The sequence below is a fragment of the Canis lupus genome, unplaced genomic scaffold (assembly GCF_011100685.1).
Source record: "Canis lupus familiaris isolate Mischka breed German Shepherd unplaced genomic scaffold, alternate assembly UU_Cfam_GSD_1.0 chrUn_S1935H2134, whole genome shotgun sequence".
NCBI lineage: Eukaryota > Metazoa > Chordata > Mammalia > Carnivora > Canidae > Canis > Canis lupus.
In genome coordinates, this window is record NW_023330801.1 from 32,735 (window position 1) to 39,106 (window position 6,372).

The 6,372-nt window shown below is 40.4% G+C and overlaps 1 pseudogene; it reads right to left on the reverse strand.

The window, feature by feature from the left end:
* Positions 1–263: 263 nt before the first annotated feature.
* Positions 264–414, reverse strand: LOC119878814 (annotated as a pseudogene).
* Between the last annotated feature and the right edge of the window lie 5,958 nt (positions 415–6,372).

Here is a 6,372-nt window from a genome sequence, read left to right on the forward strand (position 1 = left end):
GCGAACTCTTCTCACTGTAGCATTCCAGCTGTTCTCTCTTTAAATCTCAGGCCGAATTCGTAGGTTTTCAGGATGATTTGAAGGTTAGGTAAATTAGTGCGGACAGGTGACTTGGGGACCCTACTCCTCTGCCATCTTGCCTGCCCCCTATCAAACTATTTTCTTAATATTGTTAAATATCCAGTTAGTCATAACGTTTCTTCTTCAATTGTGTTAAAAACCCTTCAGAGCCATTAAGCAACAGGAAGCAACAGTAAAAAAAAAAATAAAGATTTTTGAAAAACAGTTTGATTATTTGAATCAGAAACCAAATAAGTACCATACACTGAGATGGGGACAGGTGTCTCTTTCAATTAGCAATAATCGCGCCTCGGATAAACCTCATTGGCTACGATACTGCCACTGCGCAAAGCTGGGACAGGTGTCTCTTAAGGCCCCTTTTAATCTATAGGATCTTTGTTCCCATTTTTCCTGTTTCTCCTTCTTTTCTTATTGTGCTAAAGTTGACATAACATTTGCCACCTTAATCATTCAGGAGTGTTTAGTACACCCACAAAGATGTGCAACCATCACAACTAATTAGCTTCAGAACATGTTCATCACTCCAGAAGGAAACCCTTACCCATTAAGCAGTCACTCTCTGGGCAGCCCGGGTGGCTCAGTGGTTAAACGCCACCTTCAGTCCAGGGTCTGATCCTGGAGACCCGGGATCGAGTCCCATATCACACTCCTGGCATGGAGCCTGCTTCTCCGTCATGCCTGTGTCTGTGTCTCTCTCTCTCCCTGTCTCTCATGAATAAATAAAACCTAAAAAAAAAAGCAGTCACTCTCCATTCCCTCAATTCCCAGGATCTGGCAAACACGCATGTGTTTTGTGTCTCTGGCGAGTTGCCTATTCTGGATATTTCATATAAATGGAATCAAATAACATGTGGTCTTTTGCCTCTGGCATCGTTGGCTCCACATAGCGTCTTTAAAGTTTATCCATGTTGTAGCATATATCAGAACTTCCTTCTAATTGACGAAGTAATATTCCATTGTATGGGTATACCAAATTTCTTATCCATTCATCATTTGGTGGAAATTTGCACTTTTTCCATCTTTTGGCTGTTGTGAATAGTGCTTCTACAAAAATTCTTGTACATCCTTCGTTTAAATGCTTCTTTTCAGTTATTTTGGGTGTATATTTAGGAATGCAATTGATGAGTCCTATGGTAGTTGTATCTTTAATGGATTGGGGAATCACCAAATTGTTTTACATGGTGGCTGTCCGTTTTATAGCTCCACCAGCGATGCATGAGGGTTCCAATTTCTCCACATTTTTGCCAACACTTCTTATTTCCCTTCATATTTTTTAAAAGTTAGCATAAAGTGTTATATTAGTTTCAGGTGTACCATATAATCCTTCTGTAATTCTATACATTACTCTTTGCAATCGATGAGTGTACTCTTAATCCCCTTTATCTGTTTCACCTGTCTCCCTTCCCTGCCTCCCCTCTGGCAACGACCACTTTGCTCTCTGTATTTAAGAGTCTGCTTTCTCTCTCTCTTTTTTTCTCATTTTGTTAATCTGCTTTGTTTTTAAAATTCCACACATAAGTGAAATCATATGGTATCTGTCTTTATCTGACTTACCTCACTTAGCATTATACCCTCTAGATCCATCCACGTTGTTGCAGTGAGACCTTCCATAAAGGAGGAGGAAAGAGGCACGCCTGGGTGGCTCAGTAGTTGAGCATCTCCCTTAGGCTCAGGGCGTGATCCCAGGGGCCTGGGATGGAGTCCCGCATCGGGCTCCCCGAAGGGAGCCTGCTTCTCCCTCTGCCTATGTCTGTCTCTCTGTCTCTGTCTCTCTCATAAATTAATAAGATCTTTTCTAAAAAGATGGACGGAATACAAAAAAGAACCTGTCCGAGATGAAGAATTCAATACCTGGGATGCAGAGGAACGGACTGGCAATCTGGAAGACAGGGTAATGGAAAGCAACCAAGCTGAACAGCAGAAAGAAAAATGAAGAATAAAAACTGAGAGTGGGTGGAAGGAAGTCAGTGACATCATCAAGCAGAACCACATTTGTATTATAGGGATCCCAGAAAGAGAAGGGAAGAGTGCAGAAAATTTATTTCAAGATATTATTTTCCTTTTAAAAAAGTTACAGCATTCTTAGAGGGTGTGAAGTGATGTCTCATTGCAGTTTTGATTTTCGTTTCCTTAAGGACTAATGGTGTTGAGCATCTGTTCATCTGTGCTTGTTGGCTGTTTGTGGATCTTCTCCTCTTTGGAAAAATGTCTATGTTCAAGTCTTTTGTCCATTTTAAAGTGTGGTCGTCCTTTTGTTGTCGGGTCGTGAGAGTTCTTTTTGTATTCTAGATATTAGACCCTTGTCAGATACATGATTTGAAAATATTTCCTCCCATGCTACACGTTGTCTTTTCACTCTTGTGCAAGTGTCCCTTCATGCTAAAATTTTAATGAAGTCCAATGTATGTATTTTGTTTTCTTTCATTGCTTGTGCGTTTGGTGCTATATCTAAGAAACTATTGCCAAACCCAAGGTCATGAAGATTTACCCCCGTGTTTTCTTTCAAGATTTTATAGTTTTAGTGTTTATAGCTAAGTCTTTGGTCCGTTTTGAGTTGATTTTTGTGTCCGTTCTGACAGAAGGGCCTAGCTTCCTTCTTTTTGCATGTGCATCCCCACATGCAAAACTTCCCAGCACCACTTCTTGAAAAGACTGTCCTTTTCCCACCGGATGGTCTTGGCACCCTTGTTGAAGATCAAGGGCCATGTGTGTATGGGTTCATTTGCGTGCCCTCAATTCTACTCTGCTGGTCTAAATGTCTAGCCTTGTGACAATACCATACTGTCTTAGTTCCTGCAGCTTTGTAGTAAGTTTTGAAATCGGGAAATGTGAGTCTTCCAACTTTGCCTTTTATTCTCAAGTTTGTCCTGGTGTTGGGAGTCCTTTGCACTTCTACATGAATTTGAGGATCACTTTTTCTGCTTCTACAAGTAGAGCATTGGAATTTTGATAGGAATCACGCTGAGACGGTAGATAAATTGGGAGAGTGTTGAAACTTTAACAATAGGACACCTTCTGATCCATGAACACAATGTGTCTTTTCATTTATTTAGGCCTTCTTTGCCTTCTTTCAGCAATGTTTTGTAGTGTTCAGTGTAGAACCCTTGCATCTCCTCAGCTGAATTTATTTCTAAGTACTTTATTCGTCTCAATGCTTTTGTAAATGGAATTATTTTCTTAGTTTCCTTTTTTTGTTTAAAGTAGGCTCCACACCCAATGTGGGCTTGACCTCAGGCCCTGAGATCAAGAGTCAGATGCTTTACCAACTGAATCACGCAGCACCCCTCTTAGTTTCCTTTTAAGGATGTTTGCTGCTAGTATACTGATGGATACACAACTGGATTTTGTGTGGTGAGTTCAAATATTAGCTCTAATAGCTTTTGTAGTGGATTTCTTAGGATTTTTTACATATTTATTTTTTTATTGGTGTTCAGTTTGCCAACATATAGAATAACACTCAGTGCTAGCGGTGATAGAAAGGGAGGTGGGCAGGGACTGGGGGTGACTTGGTGACGAGCACAGGATTTTTTAATATATAACATTCTGGCATCTGCAAATAGTTTTCTTTCTTTTCCATATTTGGTGCGTCTTGTTTCTTTACCTTGACCGATTGCTCCGCCTAGAATGTTCAGTACAATGTTGAATAGAAGTGGCAGGAGTGAACATTTTGACTTGTCCGTGGTCTTAGGGGGATGCTTCAATTCTTTTACCATGGAATAGGATAGTAGCTGTGCGTTCTTCATAAATGCCCAATTTCAAGTTGAGGAAGTTCCCTTCTAATCCTAGTTTTCTGAATGCTTTTCATCCTGAGAGAGTACTGGATTTTGTCACATGCATTTTCTGCATCATTTTGTGGTAATCGTGTGGTTTGTTCCTTTCATTTTATTAATGTGGCATATCATGTTGATTTTCTTTTTTTTTTTTTTTATTGGTGTTCAATTTACTAACATACAGAATAACACCCAGTGCCCGTCACCCATTCACTCCCACCCCCCGCCCTCCTCCCCTTCTACCACCCCTAGTTCGTTTCCCAGAGTTAGCAGTCTTTATGTTCTGTCTCCCTTTCTGATATTTCCCACACATTTCTTCTCCCTTCCCTTATTTTCCCTTTCACTATTATTTATATTCCCCAAATGAATGAGAACATATAATGTTTGTCCTTCTCCGACTGACTTACTTCACTCAGCATAATACCCTCCAGTTCCATCCACGTTGAAGCAAATGGTGGGTATTTGTCATTTCTAATAGCTGAGTAATATTCCATTGTATACATAAACCACATCTTCTTTATCCATTCATCTTTCGTTGGACACCGAGGCTCCTTCCACAGTTTGGCTATCGTGGCCATTGCTGCTAGAAACATCGGGGTGCAGGTGTCCCGGCGTTTCATTGCATTTGTATCTTTGGGGTAAATCCCCAACAGTGCAATTGCTGGGTCGTAGGGCAGGTATATTTTTAACTGTTTGAGGAACCTCCACACAGTTTTCCAGAGTGGCTGCACCAGTTCACATTCCCACCAACAGTGTAAGAGGGTTCCCTTTTCTCCGCATCCTCTCCAACATTTGTTGTTTCCTGCCTTGTTAATTTTCCCCATTCTCACTGGTGTGAGGTGGTATCTCATTGTAGTTTTCATTTGTATTTCCCTGATGGCAAGTGATGCAGAGCATTTTCTCATATGCATGTTGGCCATGTCTATGTCTTCCTCTGTGAGATTTCTGTTCATGTCTTTTGCCCATTTCATGATTGGATTGTTTGTTTCTTCTTGGTGTTGAGTTTAATAAGTTCTTTATAGATCTTGGAAACTAGCCCTTTATCTGATATGTCATTTGCAAATATCTTCTCCCATTCTGTAGGTTGTCTTTGAGTTTTGTTGACTGTATCCTTTGCTGTGCAAAAGCTTCTTATCTTGATGAAGTCCCAATAGTTCATTTTTGCTTTTGTTTCTTTTGCCTTCGTGGATGTATCTTGCAAGAAGTTACTATGGCCGAGTTCAAAAAGGGTGTTGCCTGTGTTCTTCTCTAGGATTTTGATGGAATCTTGTCTCACATTTAGATCTTTCATCCATTTTGAGTTTATCTTTGTGTATGGTGAAAGAGAGTGGTCTAGTTTCATTCTTCTGCATGTGGATGTCCAATTTTCCCAGCACCATTTATTGAAGAGACTGTCTTTCTTCCAATGGATAGTCTTTCCTCCTTTATCGAATATTAGTTGCCCATAAAGTTCAGGGTCCACTTCTGGATTCTCTATTCTGTTCCACTGATCATGTTGATTTTCATACGTTAAGCCACCTTTACAATCGTGGGATAAATCCCACTTTGCCATGATGTATATTCCTTTTAGTTAAAATTCTTTTAATCAAGGAAACTGCTGGGTTTGGTTTGCCAGTGTACTTTTTATGTTTTTGCATTTGTAGTCGTAAGGTGTATTGGTCTGCACTTTTCTTGTGGTGTCTTAGTCTCACTTTGCTATCAGGGTAAAGTTGGCCTCATAGAATGATTTCAGAACTTGCCCCTCCCCCTTCTATTTTTTGGGAAGACTTTGAGAAGGATTTATAATTCTTCTTTTTAAAAAAATTTACATTCAATTAGCCAACATATAGTAGTACATCATTAGTATCAGAGTTAGAGTTCAATAATTCATCAGTTACCTATAACACCCAGTGTTCATCATATCACGTGCCCCCCTTCATGTCCATCACCTAATGACCCCACCCCCACCTCCCCTCCAGTGACTCTGAATTTGTTTCCTAGAGTTAAGAGTCTCTCATGCTTTGTCTCCTTCTCTGTGTGTGTATAATGTGTGTGTGTGTGAGAGAGAGAGAGAGAGAGAGAGAGAGAGAGAGATAGAGACAGAGAGAGAGAGAGAGAGAGAGAACATAGGTCCTTATCCATTCATCTATCAATGGGCATCTTGGCTCTTTCCATAGTTTGGCTATTGTGACCATGGCTGCTATAGACAATGGGGTGAATGTGCCCCTTCAGATCATTCCGTTTGTACATTTGGGGTAAATACCTACTAGTGCAATTGCTGGGTCATAGGGTGGCTCTATTCCTAACTTCTTGAGGAACCTCCACACTGATTTCCAGAGCGGCTGCACCAGCTTGCATTCCCACCAACAGTAGGTATAATTCTTCAGGCATTTGGTAGAATTCACCAGCGAAGCCAACAGGTCCTGAGCTTTTCTTTGTTCTAAGTTCTTCTGGATGGATTCGCTCTCTTTACTTTTTTCATGGGTCAATGGAGAATTTCTATTTTCTCATGAGTCTGTTTTGTTACATTGTGTGTTTCTAG